The sequence below is a fragment of the Oncorhynchus mykiss genome, chromosome 11, assembly GCF_057628025.1.
Source record: "Oncorhynchus mykiss isolate SJ-2025 chromosome 11, ASM5762802v1, whole genome shotgun sequence".
Taxonomy (NCBI): Eukaryota; Metazoa; Chordata; class Actinopteri; order Salmoniformes; family Salmonidae; genus Oncorhynchus; species Oncorhynchus mykiss.
The window spans coordinates 71,853,367-71,866,895 of NC_143032.1; the positions used below are offsets into that span (position 1 = coordinate 71,853,367).

Sequence of the window (13,529 nt, forward strand, 5' to 3'; positions counted from 1 at the left end):
CACACCTTTTGCCTTAAAAAAGAGTAGCTCTTTGTCAAAACCGAAAATGGAAACAGGAAAACACATGAACAGTGATTAATAGTTTGATAGATGTCATAGTTTGAGAACAGAAAACACATGAAACGGGAACATATGCCTAGTTTAGATTTCAATAAGTTACTCAAATTCCATTGAAAAATGTTTTTTACTATATCTTTCATTAGCTTTTAACATTTTTTGTTTCTTTTTCTTTGTATCTTAAGATCTGCATGTAACCATCAGACATATCAGATGTTATGTTACATAATCGAGAAAAAATATGAATTTTAAGGTTTTGTAGTTGTCAGGATGGCCGAGTGGTCTAAGGCGCCAGACTCAAGGTGAGAATCCTTCCTAGTTACAGGGGTATTCTGGTCTCCGATTGGAGGCGAGGGTTCAAATCCCTCTTCTGACACACCTTTTGCCTTAAAAAAGAGTAGCTCTTTGTCAAAACCGAAAATGGAAACAGGAAAACACATGAACAGTGATTAATAGTTTGATAGATGTCATAGTTTGAGAACAGAAAACACATGAAACGGGAACATATGCCTAGTTTAGATTTCAATAAGTTACTCAAATTCCATTGAAAAATGTTTTTTACTATATCTTTCATTAGCTTTTAACATTTTTTGTTTCTTTTTCTTTGTATCTTAAGATCTGCATGTAACCATCAGACATATCAGATGTTATGTTACATAATCGTGAAAAAATATTATTTTTAAGGTATTGTAGTTGTCAGGATGGCCGAGTGGTCTAAGGCGCCAGACTCAAGGTGAGAATCCTTCCTAGTTTACAGGGGTATTCTGGTGTCTGATTGGAGGCGAGGGTTCAAATCCCTCTTCTGACACGGCTTTTGCCTTAAAAAAGAGTAGCTCTTTGTCAAAACCGAAAAATTCTCCAAATGGTGAAAGGAAAACACATGAACAGTGATTAATAGTTTGATAGATGTCATAGTTTGAGAACAGAAAACACATGAAACGGGAACATATGCCTAGTTTAGAATTCAATAAGTTACTCAAATTCCATTGAAAAATGTTTTTTACTATATCTTTCATTAGCTTTTAACATTTTTTGTTTCTTTTTCTTTGTATCTTAAGATCTGCATGTAACCATCAGACATATCAGATGTTATGTTACATAATCGTGAAAAAATATGAATTTTAAGGTTTTGTAGTTGTCAGGATGGCCGAGTGGTCTAAGGCGCCAGACTCAAGGTGAGAATCCTTCCTAGTTTACAGGGGTATTCTGGTCTCTGATTGGAGGCGAGGGTTCAAATCCCTCTTCTGACACGGCTTTTGCCTTAAAAAAGAGTAGCTCTTTGTCAAAACCGAAAATGGAAACAGGAAAACACATGAACATGAATAGTTTGATAGATGTCATAGTTTGAGAACAGAAATCACATGAAACGGGAATAATAGTTCAATACATGTCAACATATGCCTAGTTTAGAATTCAATAAGTTACTCAAATTCCATTGAAAAATGTTTTTTACTATATCTTTCATTAGCTTTTAACATTTTTTGTTTATTTTTCTTTGTATCTCATTATCTACATGTTTCCATCAGACATATCAGACATTATGTTACAGAATCATGAAAAAATATGATTTTTAAGGATTTATAAGTGTCAGGATGGCCGAGTGGTCTAAGGCGCCAGACTCAAGGTGAGAATCCTTCCTAGTTACAGGGGTATTCTGGTCTCCGATTGGAGGCGAGGGTTCAAATCCCTCTTCTGACACAGCTTTTGCCTTAAAAAAGAGTAGCTCTTTGTCAAAACCGAAAAATTCTCCAAATGGTGAAAGGAAAACACATGAACAGTGATTAATAGTTTGATAGATGTCATAGTTTGAGAACAGAAAACACATGAAACGGGAACATATGCCTAGTTTAGAATTCAATAAGTTACTCAAATTCCATTGAAAAATGTTTTTTACTATATCTTTCATTAGCTTTTAACATTTTTTGTTTCTTTTTCTTTGTATCTTAAGATCTGCATGTAACCATCAGACATATCAGATGTTATGTTACATAATCGTGAAAAAATATGAATTTTAAGGTTTTGTAGTTGTCAGGATGGCCGAGTGGTCTAAGGCGCCAGACTCAAGGTGAGAATCCTTCCTAGTTTACAGGGGTATTCTGGTCTCTGATTGGAGGCGAGGGTTCAAATCCCTCTTCTGACACGGCTTTTGCCTTAAAAAAGAGAAGCTCTTTGTCAAAACCGAAAATGGAAACAGGAAAACACATGAACAGTGATTAATAGTTTGATAGATGTCATAGTTTGAGAACAGAAAACACATGAAACGGGAATAATAGTTCAATACATGTCAACATATGCCTAGTTTAGAATTCAATAAGTTACTAAAATTCCATTGAAAAATGTTTTTTACTATATCTTTCATTAGCTTTTATCATTTTTTGTTTATTTTTCTTTGTATCTTATTATCTACATGTTTCCATCAGACATATCAGACATTATGTTACAGAATCATGAAAAAATATGAATTTTAAGGATTTATAAGTGTCAGGATGGCCGAGTGGTCTAAGGCGCCAGACTCAAGGTGAGAATCCTTCCTAGTTACAGGGGTATTCTGGTCTCCGATTGGAGGCGAGGGTTCAAATCCCTCTTCTGACACACCTTTTGCCTTAAAAAAGAGTAGCTCTTTGTCAAAACCGAAAAATTCTCCAAATGGTGAAAGGAAAACACATGAACAGTGATTAATAGTTTGATAGATGTCATAGTTTGAGAACAGAAAACACATGAAACGGGAACATATGCCTAGTTTAGAATTCAATAAGTTACTCAAATTCCATTGAAAAATGTTTTTTACTATATCTTTAATTCGCTTTTAAAATTTTTTGTTTCTTTTTCTTTGTATCTTAAGATCTGCATGTAACCATCAGACATATCAGATGTTATGTTACATAATCGTGAAAAAATATGAATTTTAAGGTTTTGTAGTTGTCAGGATGGCCGAGTGGTCTAAGGCGCCAGACTCAAGGTGAGAATCCTTCCTAGTTTACAGGGGTATTCTGGCCTCTGATTGGAGGCGAGGGTTCAAATCCCTCTTCTGACACGGCTTTTGCCTTAAAAAAGAGTAGCTCTTTGTCAAAACCGAAAATGGAAACAGGAAAACACATGAACAGTGATTAATAGTTTGATAGATGTCATAGTTTGAGAACAGAAAACACATGAAACGGGAACATATGCCTAGTTTAGATTTCAATAAGTTACTCAAATTCCATTGAAAAATGTTTTTTACTATATCTTTCATTAGCTTTTAACATTTTTTGTTTCTTTTTCTTTGTATCTTAAGATCTGCATGTAACCATCAGACATATCAGATGTTATGTTACATAATCGAGAAAAAATATGAATTTTAAGGTTTTGTAGTTGTCAGGATGGCCGAGTGGTCTAAGGCGCCAGACTCAAGGTGAGAATCCTTCCTAGTTACAGGGGTATTCTGGTCTCCGATTGGAGGCGAGGGTTCAAATCCCTCTTCTGACACAGCTTTTGCCTTAAAAAAGAGTAGCTCTTTGTCAAAACTGAAAAATTCTCCAAATGGTGAAAGGAAAACACATGAACAGTGATTAATAGTTTGATAGATGTCATAGTTTGAGAACAGAAAACACATGAAACGGGAACATATGCCTAGTTTAGAATTCAATAAGTTACTCAAATTCCATTGAAAAATGTTTTTTACTATATCTTTCATTAGCTTTTAACATTTTTTGTTTCTTTTTCTTTGTATCTTAAGATCTGCATGTAACCATCAGACATATCAGATGTTATGTTACATAATCGTGAAAAAATATTATTTTTAAGGTATTGTAGTTGTCAGGATGGCCGAGTGGTCTAAGGCGCCAGACTCAAGGTGAGAATCCTTCCTAGTTTACAGGGGTATTCTGGTGTCTGATTGGAGGCGAGGGTTCAAATCCCTCTTCTGACACGGCTTTTGCCTTAAAAAAGAGTAGCTCTTTGTCAAAACCGAAAATGGAAACAGGAAAACACATGAACATGAATAGTTTGATAGATGTCATAGTTTGAGAACAGAAATCACATGAAACGGGAATAATAGTTCAATACATGTCAACATATGCCTAGTTTAGAATTCAATAAGTTACTCAAATTCCATTGAAAAATGTTTTTTACTATATCTTTCATTAGCTTTTAACATTTTTTGTTTATTTTTCTTTGTATCTCATTATCTACATGTTTCCATCAGACATATCAGACATTATGTTACAGAATCATGAAAAAATATGATTTTTAAGGATTTATAAGTGTCAGGATGGCCGAGTGGTCTAAGGCGCCAGACTCAAGGTGAGAATCCTTCCTAGTTACAGGGGTATTCTGGTCTCCGATTGGAGGCGAGGGTTCAAATCCCTCTTCTGACACAGCTTTTGCCTTAAAAAAGAGTAGCTCTTTGTCAAAACCGAAAAATTCTCCAAATGGTGAAAGGAAAACACATGAACAGTGATTAATAGTTTGATAGATGTCATAGTTTGAGAACAGAAAACACATGAAACGGGAACATATGCCTAGTTTAGAATTCAATAAGTTACTCAAATTCCATTGAAAAATGTTTTTTACTATATCTTTCATTAGCTTTTAACATTTTTTGTTTCTTTTTCTTTGTATCTTAAGATCTGCATGTAACCATCAGACATATCAGATGTTATGTTACATAATCGTGAAAAAATATGAATTTTAAGGTTTTGTAGTTGTCAGGATGGCCGAGTGGTCTAAGGCGCCAGACTCAAGGTGAGAATCCTTCCTAGTTTACAGGGGTATTCTGGTCTCTGATTGGAGGCGAGGGTTCAAATCCCTCTTCTGACACGGCTTATGCCTTAAAAAAGAGTAGCTCTTTGTCAAAACCGAAAATGGAAACAGGAAAACACATGAACAGTGATTAATAGTTTGATAGATGTCATAGTTTGAGAACAGAAAACACATGAAACGGGAATAATAGTTCAATACATGTCAACATATGCCTAGTTTAGAATTCAATAAGTTACTAAAATTCCATTGAAAAATGTTTTTTACTATATCTTTCATTAGCTTTTATCATTTTTTGTTTATTTTTCTTTGTATCTTATTATCTACATGTTTCCATCAGACATATCAGACATTATGTTACAGAATCATGAAAAAATATGATTTTTAAGGATTTATAAGTGTCAGGATGGCCGAGTGGTCTAAGGCGCCAGACTCAAGGTGAGAATCCTTCCTAGTTACAGGGGTATTCTGGTCTCCGATTGGAGGCGAGGGTTCAAATCCCACTTCTGACACACCTTTTGCCTTAAAAAAGAGTAGCTCTTTGTCAAAACCGAAAAATTCTCCAAATGGTGAAAGGAAAACACATGAACAGTGATTAATAGTTTGATAGATGTCATAGTTTGAGAACAGAAAACACATGAAACGGGAACATATGCCTAGTTTAGAATTCAATAAGTTACTCAAATTCCATTGAAAAATGTTTTTTACTATATCTTTAATTCGCTTTTAAAATTTTTTGTTTCTTTTTCTTTGTATCTTAAGATCTGCATGTAACCATCAGACATATCAGATGTTATGTTACATAATCGTGAAAAAATATGAATTTTAAGGTTTTGTAGTTGTCAGGATGGCCGAGTGGTCTAAGGCGCCAGACTCAAGGTGAGAATCCTTCCTAGTTTACAGGGGTATTCTGGCCTCTGATTGGAGGCGAGGGTTCAAATCCCTCTTCTGACACGGCTTTTGCCTTAAAAAAGAGTAGCTCTTTGTCAAAACCGAAAATGGAAACAGGAAAACACATGAACAGTGATTAATAGTTTGATAGATGTCATAGTTTGAGAACAGAAAACACATGAAACGGGAATAATAGTTCAATACATGTCAACATATGCCTAGTTTAGAATTCAATAAGTTACTAAAATTCCATTGAAAAATGTTTTTTACTATATCTTTCATTAGCTTTTAACATTTTTTGTTTATTTTTCTTTGTATCTTATTATCTACATTTTTCCATCAGACATATCAGACATTATGTTACAGAATCATTTAAAAATATTCGAATTTTATGCATTTGTATGTGTCAGGATGGCCGACTGGTCTAAGGCGCCAGACTCAAGGTGAGAATCCTTCCTAGTTACAGGGGTATTCTGGTCTCCGATTGGAGGCGAGGGTTCAAATCCCTCTTCTGACACAGCTTTTGCCTTAAAAAAAGCTTTTGCCTTTGTCAAAACCGAGAAATTATCCAAATGGTGAAAGGAAAACACATGAACAGTGATTAATAGTTTGATAGATGTCATAGTTTGAGAACAGAAAACACATGAAACGGGAACATATGCCTAGTTTAGAATTCAATAAGTTACTCAAATTCCATTGAAAAATGTTTTTTACTATATCTTTAATTCGCTTTTAACATTTTTTGTTTATTTTTCTTTGTATCTTAAGATCTGCATGTAACCATCAGACATATCAGATGTTATGTTACATAATCGTGAAAAAATATGAATTTTAAGGTTTTGTAGTTGTCAGGATGGCCGAGTGGTCTAAGGCGCCAGACTCAAGGTGAGAATCCTTCCTAGTTACAGGGGTATTCTGGTCTCCGATTGGAGGTGAGGGTTCAAATCCCTCTTCTGACACACCTTTTGCCTTAAAAAAGAGTAGCTCTTTGTCAAAACTGAAAAATTCTCCAAATGGTGAAAGGAAAACACATGAACAGTGATTAATAGTTTGATAGATGTCATAGTTTGAGAACAGAAAACACATGAAACGGGAACATATGCCTAGTTTAGAATTCAATAAGTTACTCAAATTCCATTGAAAAATGTTTTTTACTATATCTTTAATTCGCTTTTAACATTTTTTGTTTCTTTTTCTTTGTATCTTAAGATCTGCATGTAACCATCAGACATATCAGATGTTATGTTACATAATCGAGAAAAAATATGAATTTTAAGGTTTTGTAGTTGTCAGGATGGCCGAGTGGTCTAAGGCGCCAGACTCAAGGTGAGAATCCTTCCTAGTTTACAGGGGTATTCTGGTCTCTGATTGGAGGCGAGGGTTCAAATCCCTCTTCTGACACAGCTTTTGCCTTAAAAAAGAGTAGCTCTTTGTCAAAACTGAAAAATTCTCCAAATGGTGAAAGGAAAACACATGAACAGTGATTAATAGTTTGATAGATGTCATAGTTTGAGAACAGAAAACACATGAAACGGGAACATATGCCTAGTTTAGAATTCAATAAGTTACTCAAATTCCATTGAAAAATGTTTTTTACTATATCTTTAATTCGCTTTTAACATTTGTTGTTTCTTTTTCTTTGTATGTTAAGATCTGCATGTAACCATCAGACATATCAGATGTTATGTTACATAATCGTGAAAAAATATGAATTTTAAGGTTTTGTAGTTGTCAGGATGGCCGAGTGGTCTAAGGCGCCAGACTCAAGGTGAGAATCCTTCCTAGTTTACAGGGGTATTCTGGTCTCTGATTGGAGGCGAGGGTTCAAATCCCTCTTCTGACACGGCTTTTGCCTTAAAAAAGAGTAGCTCTTTGTCAAAACCGAGAAATTATCCAAATGGTGAAAGGAAAACACATGAACAGTGATTAATAGTTTGATAGATGTCATAGTTTGAGAACAGAAAACACATGAAACGGGAACATATGCCTAGTTTAGAATTCAATAAGTTACTCAAATTCCATTGAAAAATGTTTTTTACTATATCTTTAATTCGCTTTTAACATTTTTTGTTTCTTTTTCTTTGTATGTTAAGATCTGCATGTAACCATCAGACATATCAGATGTTATGTTACATAATCGTGAAAAAATATGAATTTTAAGGTTTTGTAGTTGTCAGGATGGCCGAGTGGTCTAAGGCGCCAGACTCAAGGTGAGAATCCTTCCTAGTTTACAGGGGTATTCTGGTCTCTGATTGGAGGCGAGGGTTCAAATCCCTCTTCTGACACGGCTTTTGCCTTAAAAAAGAGTAGCTCTTTGTCAAAACCGAAAAATTCTCCAAATGGTGAAAGGAAAACACATGAACAGTGATTAATAGTTTGATAGATGTCATAGTTTGAGAACAGAAAACACATGAAGCGGGAACATATGCCTAGTTTAGATTTCAATAAGTTACTCAAATTCTATTGAAAAATGTTTTTTACTATATCTTTCATTAGCTTTTAACATTTTTTGTTTCTTTTTCTTTGTATCTTAAGATCTGCATGTAACCATCAGACATATCAGATGTTATGTTACATAATCGTGAAAAAATATGAATTTTAAGGTTTTGTAGTTGTCAGGATGGCCGAGTGGTCTAAGGCGCCAGACTCAAGGTGAGAATCTTTCCTAGTTACAGGGGTATTCTGGTCTCCGATTGGAGGTGAGGGTTCAAATCCCTCTTCTGACACGGCTTTTGCCTTAAAAAAGAGTAGCTCTTTGTCAAAACCGAAAATGGAAACAGGAAAACACATGAACAGTGATTAATAGTTTGATAGATGTCATAGTTTGAGAACAGAAAACACATGAAATGGGAATAATAGTTCAATACATGTCAACATATGCCTAGTTTAGAATTCAATAAGTTACTAAAATTCCATTGAAAAATGTTTTTTACTATATCTTTCATTAGCTTTTAACATTTTTTGTTTATTTTTCTTTGTATCTTATTATCTACATTTTTCCATCAGACATATCAGACATTATGTTACAGAATCATTTAAAAATATTCGAATTTTATGCATTTGTATGTGTCAGGATGGCCGAGTGGTCTAAGGCGCCAGACTCAAGGTGAGAATCCTTCCTAGTTACAGGGGTATTCTGGTCTCCGATTGGAGGCGAGGGTTCAAATCCCTCTTCTGACAAAGCTTTTGCCTTAAAAAAAGCTTTTGCCTTTGTCAAAACCGAGAAATTATCCAAATGGTGAAAGGAAAACACATGAACAGTGATTAATAGTTTGATAGATGTCATAGTTTGAGAACAGAAAACACATGAAACGGGAACATATGCCTAGTTTAGAATTCAATAAGTTACTCAAATTCCATTGAAAAATGTTTTTTACTATATCTTTAATTAGCTTTTAATATTTTTTGTTTATTTTTCTTTGTATCTTATTATCTACATTTTTCCATCAGACATATCAGACATTATGTTACAGAATCATGAAAAAATATGGATTTTAAGGATTTACAAGTGTCAGGATGGCCGAGTGGTCTAAGGCGCCAGACTCAAGGTGAGAATCCTTCCTAGTTACAGGTCTCTGAGAATCCTTCCTAGTTACAGGTCTCTGATTGGAGGCGAGGGTTCAAATCCCTCTTCTGACACAGTTTTTGACTTAAAAAAAGAGTAGCTCTTTGTCAAAACTGAAAAATTCTCCAAATGGTGAAAGGAAAACACATGAACAGTGATTAATAGTTTGATAGATGTCATAGTTTGAGAACAGAAAACACATGAAACGGGAACATATGCCTAGTTTAGAATTCAATAAGTTACTCAAATTCCATTGAAAAATGTTTTTTACTATATCTTTAATTAGCTTTTAATATTTTTTGTTTCTTTTTCTGTGTATCTTAAGATCTGCATGTAACCATCAGACATATCAGATGTTATGTTACATAATCGTGAAAAAATATGAATTTTAAGGTTTTGTAGTTGTCAGGATGGCCGAGTGGTCTAAGGCGCCAGACTCAAGGTGAGAATCCTTCCTAGTTACAGGGGTATTCTGGTCTCCGATTGGAGGCGAGGGTTCAAATCCCTCTTCTGACACAGCTTTTGCATTAAAAAAGAGTAGCTCTTTGTCAAAACCGAAAAATTCTCCAAATGGTGAAAGGAAAACACATGAACAGTGATTAATAGTTTGATAGATGTCATAGTTTGAGAACAGAAAACACATGAAACGGGAATAATAGTTCAATACATGTCAACATATGCCTAGTTTAGAATTCAATAAGTTACTCAAATTCCATTGAAAAATGTTTTTTACTATATCTTTCATTAGCTTTTAACATTTTTTGTTTATTTTTCTTTGTATCTTATTATCTACATGTTTCCATCAGACATATCAGACATTATGTTACAGAATCATGAAAAAATATGAATTTTAAGCATTTATAAGTGTCAGGATGGCCGAGTGGTCCAAGGCGCCAGACACAAGGTGAGAATCCTTCCTAGTTACAGGGGTATTCTGGTCTCCGATTGGAGGCGAGGGTTCAAATCCCTCTTCTGACACACCTTTTGCCTTCAAAAAGAGTAGCTCTTTGTCAAAACAGAAAATGGAAACAGGAAAACACATGAACAGTGATTAATAGTTTGATAGATGTCATAGTTTGAGAACAGAAAACACATGAAACGGGAACATATGCCTAGTTTAGAATTCAATAAGTTACTCAAATTCCATTGAAAAATGTTTTTTACTATATCTTTCATTAGCTTTTAACATTTTTTGTTTATTTTTCTTTGTATCTTATTATCTACATTTTTCCATCAGACATATCAGACATTATGTTACAGAATCATTTAAAAATATTCGAATTTTATGCATTTGTATGTGTCAGGATGGCCGAGTGGTCTAAGGCGCCAGACTCAAGGTGAGAATCCTTCCTAGTTACAGGGGTATTCTGGTCTCCGATTGGAGGCGAGGGTTCAAATCCCTCTTCTGACACACCTTTTGCCTTAAAAAAGAGTAGCTCTTTGTCAAAACCGAAAAATTCTCCAAATGTTGAAAGGAAAACACATGAACAGTGATTAATAGTTTGATAGATGTCATAGTTTGAGAACAGAAAACACATGAAACGGGAATAATAGTTCAATACATACCAACATATGCCTAGTTTAGAATTCAATACGTTACTAAAATTCCATTGAAAAATGTTTTTTAATATATCTTTCATTAGCTTTTAACATTTTTTGTTTCTTTTTCTTTGTATCTTATTATCTACATGTTTCCATCAGACATATCAGACATTATGTTACAGAATCATGAAAAAATATGAATTTTAAGGATTTATAAGTGTCAGGATGGCCGAGTGGTCTAAGGCGCCAGACTCAAGGTGAGAATCCTTCCTACTTACAGGGGTATTCTGGTCTCCGATTGGAGGCGAGGGTTCAAATCCCTCTTCTGACACAGCTTTTGCCTTAAAAAAGAGTAGCTCTTTGTCAAAACCGAAAAATTCTCCAAATGGTGAAAGGAAAACACATGAACAGTGATTAATAGTTTGATAGATGTCATAGTTTGAGAACAGAAAACACATGAAACGGGAACATATGCCTAGTTTAGAATTCAATAAGTTACTCAAATTCCATTGAAAAATGTTTTTTACTATATCTTTCATTAGCTTTTAACATTTTTTGTTTCTTTTTCTTTGTATCTTAAGATCTGCATGTAACCATCAGACATATCAGATGTTATGTTACATAATCGTGAAAAAATATGAATTTTAAGGTTTTGTAGTTGTCAGGATGGCCGAGTGGTCTAAGGCGCCAGACTCAAGGTGAGAATCCTTCCTAGTTACAGGGGTATTCTGGTCTCCGATTGGAGGCGAGGGTTCAAATCCCTCTTCTGACACACCTTTTGCCTTTAAAAAAGAGTAGCTCTTTGTCAAAACCGAAAAATTCTCAAAATGGTGAAAGGAAAACACATGAACAGTGATTAATAGTTTGATAGATGTCATAGTTTGAGAACAGAAAACACATGAAACGGGAACATATGCCTAGTTTAGAATTCAATAAGTTACTCAAATTCCATTGAAAAATGTTTTTTACTATATCTTTCATTAGCTTTTAACATTTTTTGTTTCTTTTTCTTTGTATCTTAAGATCTGCATGTAACCATCAGACATATCAGATGTTATGTTACATAATCGTGAAAAAATATGAATTTTAAGGTTTTGTAGTTGTCAGGATGGCCGAGTGGTCTAAGGCGCCAGACTCAAGGTGAGAATCCTTCCTAGTTACAGGGGTATTCTGGTCTCCGATTGGAGGCGAGGGTTCAAATCCCTCTTCTGACACACCTTTTGCCTTAAAAAAAGAGTAGCTCTTTGTCAAAACCGAAAAATTCTCCAAATGGTGGAAGGAAAACACATGAACAGTGATTAATAGTTTGATAGATGTCATAGTTTGAGAACAGAAAACACATGAAACGGGAATAATAGTTCAATACATGTCAACATATGCCTAGTTTAGAATTCAATACGTTACTAAAATTCCATTGAAAAATGTTTTTTAATATATCTTTCCTTAGCTTTTAACATTTTTTGTTTCTTTTTCTTTGTATCTTATTATCTACATGTTTCCATCAGACATATCAGACATTATGTTACAGAATCATGAAAAAATATGAATTTTAAGGATTTATAAGTGTCAGGATGGCCGAGTGGTCTAAGGCGCCAGACTCAAGGTGAGAATCCTTCCTAGTTACAGGGGTATTCTGGTCTCCGATTGGAGGCGAGGGTTTAAATCCCTCTTCTGACACAGCTTTTGCCTTAAAAAAGAGTAGCTCTTTGTCAAAACCGAAAAATTCTCCAAATGGTGAAAGGAAAACACATGAACAGTGATTAATAGTTTGATAGATGTCATAGTTTGAGGACAGAAAACACATGAAACGGGAACATATGCCTAGTTTAGAATTCAATAAGTTACTCAAATTCCATTGAAAAATGTTTTTTACTATATCTTTCATTAGCTTTTAACATTTTTTGTTTCTTTTTCTTTGTATCTTAAGATCTGCATGTAACCATCAGACATATCAGATGGTATGTTACATAATCGTGAAAAAATATGAATTTAAGGTTTTGTAGTTGTCAGGATGGCCGAGTGGTCTAAGGCGCCAGACTCAAGGTGAGAATCCTTCCTAGTTACAGGGGTATTCTGGTCTCCGATTGGAGGCGAGGGTTCAAATCCCTCTTCTGACACACCTTTTGCCTTAAAAAAAGAGTAGCTCTTTGTCAAAACCGAAAAATTCTCCAAATGGTGAAAGGAAAACACATGAACAGTGATTAATAGTTTGATAGATGTCATAGTTTGAGAACAGAAAACACATGAAACGGGAATAATAGTTCAATACATACCAACATATGCCTAGTTTAGAATTCAATAAGTTACTAAAATTCCATTGAAAAATGTTTTTTAATATATCTTTCATTAGCTTTTAACATTTTTTGTTTCTTTTTCTTTGTATCTTATTATCTACATGTTTCCATCAGACATATCAGACATTATGTTACAGAATCATGAAAAAATACTAATTTTATCCATTTATTAGTGTCAGGATGGCCGAGTGGTCTAAGGCGCCAGACTCAAGGTGAGAATCCTTCCTAGTTACAGGGGTATTCTGGTCTCCGATTGGAGGCGAGGGTTCAAATCCCTCTTCTGACACACCTTTTGCCTTAAAAAAGAGTAGCTCTTTGTCAAAACCGAAAAATTCTCCAAATGTTGAAAGGAAAACACATGAACAGTGATTAATAGTTTGATAGATGTCATAGTTTGAGAACAGAAAACACATGAAACGGGAATAATAGTTCAATACATACCA

General features: G+C 34.5%; 15 non-coding genes across 15 annotated transcripts; all 15 read left to right on the forward strand.

Annotated features, from left to right (window-relative positions):
• The first annotated feature begins 321 nt into the window (after window positions 1–321).
• On the forward strand, window positions 322–433 carry trnal-caa (transfer RNA leucine (anticodon CAA)). Its single transcript has 2 exons — window positions 322–359; window positions 388–433. It is a non-coding gene; the product is annotated as a tRNA-Leu (tRNA).
• A 1,210-nt stretch (window positions 434–1,643) lies between these two features.
• On the forward strand, window positions 1,644–1,755 carry trnal-caa (transfer RNA leucine (anticodon CAA)). The gene is made up of 2 exons: window positions 1,644–1,681; window positions 1,710–1,755. It is a non-coding gene; the product is annotated as a tRNA-Leu (tRNA).
• Window positions 1,756–2,537: 782 nt separating this feature from the next.
• trnal-caa (transfer RNA leucine (anticodon CAA)) lies at window positions 2,538–2,649 on the forward strand. The gene is made up of 2 exons: window positions 2,538–2,575; window positions 2,604–2,649. It is a non-coding gene; the product is annotated as a tRNA-Leu (tRNA).
• A 761-nt stretch (window positions 2,650–3,410) lies between these two features.
• Window positions 3,411–3,522, forward strand: trnal-caa (transfer RNA leucine (anticodon CAA)). The gene is made up of 2 exons: window positions 3,411–3,448; window positions 3,477–3,522. It is a non-coding gene; the product is annotated as a tRNA-Leu (tRNA).
• A 778-nt stretch (window positions 3,523–4,300) lies between these two features.
• Window positions 4,301–4,412, forward strand: trnal-caa (transfer RNA leucine (anticodon CAA)). Its single transcript has 2 exons — window positions 4,301–4,338; window positions 4,367–4,412. It is a non-coding gene; the product is annotated as a tRNA-Leu (tRNA).
• A 2,120-nt stretch (window positions 4,413–6,532) lies between these two features.
• Window positions 6,533–6,644, forward strand: trnal-caa (transfer RNA leucine (anticodon CAA)). The gene is made up of 2 exons: window positions 6,533–6,570; window positions 6,599–6,644. It is a non-coding gene; the product is annotated as a tRNA-Leu (tRNA).
• A 1,655-nt stretch (window positions 6,645–8,299) lies between these two features.
• On the forward strand, window positions 8,300–8,411 carry trnal-caa (transfer RNA leucine (anticodon CAA)). The gene is made up of 2 exons: window positions 8,300–8,337; window positions 8,366–8,411. It is a non-coding gene; the product is annotated as a tRNA-Leu (tRNA).
• Window positions 8,412–8,753: 342 nt separating this feature from the next.
• Window positions 8,754–8,865, forward strand: trnal-caa (transfer RNA leucine (anticodon CAA)). The gene is made up of 2 exons: window positions 8,754–8,791; window positions 8,820–8,865. It is a non-coding gene; the product is annotated as a tRNA-Leu (tRNA).
• A 789-nt stretch (window positions 8,866–9,654) lies between these two features.
• Window positions 9,655–9,766, forward strand: trnal-caa (transfer RNA leucine (anticodon CAA)). Its single transcript has 2 exons — window positions 9,655–9,692; window positions 9,721–9,766. It is a non-coding gene; the product is annotated as a tRNA-Leu (tRNA).
• A 783-nt stretch (window positions 9,767–10,549) lies between these two features.
• trnal-caa (transfer RNA leucine (anticodon CAA)) lies at window positions 10,550–10,661 on the forward strand. The gene is made up of 2 exons: window positions 10,550–10,587; window positions 10,616–10,661. It is a non-coding gene; the product is annotated as a tRNA-Leu (tRNA).
• Window positions 10,662–11,011: 350 nt separating this feature from the next.
• On the forward strand, window positions 11,012–11,123 carry trnal-caa (transfer RNA leucine (anticodon CAA)). The gene is made up of 2 exons: window positions 11,012–11,049; window positions 11,078–11,123. It is a non-coding gene; the product is annotated as a tRNA-Leu (tRNA).
• A 329-nt stretch (window positions 11,124–11,452) lies between these two features.
• trnal-caa (transfer RNA leucine (anticodon CAA)) lies at window positions 11,453–11,564 on the forward strand. Its single transcript has 2 exons — window positions 11,453–11,490; window positions 11,519–11,564. It is a non-coding gene; the product is annotated as a tRNA-Leu (tRNA).
• Window positions 11,565–11,894: 330 nt separating this feature from the next.
• trnal-caa (transfer RNA leucine (anticodon CAA)) lies at window positions 11,895–12,006 on the forward strand. Its single transcript has 2 exons — window positions 11,895–11,932; window positions 11,961–12,006. It is a non-coding gene; the product is annotated as a tRNA-Leu (tRNA).
• A 791-nt stretch (window positions 12,007–12,797) lies between these two features.
• trnal-caa (transfer RNA leucine (anticodon CAA)) lies at window positions 12,798–12,909 on the forward strand. Its single transcript has 2 exons — window positions 12,798–12,835; window positions 12,864–12,909. It is a non-coding gene; the product is annotated as a tRNA-Leu (tRNA).
• Window positions 12,910–13,260: 351 nt separating this feature from the next.
• On the forward strand, window positions 13,261–13,372 carry trnal-caa (transfer RNA leucine (anticodon CAA)). Its single transcript has 2 exons — window positions 13,261–13,298; window positions 13,327–13,372. It is a non-coding gene; the product is annotated as a tRNA-Leu (tRNA).
• The last annotated feature ends 157 nt before the right edge of the window (window positions 13,373–13,529 follow it).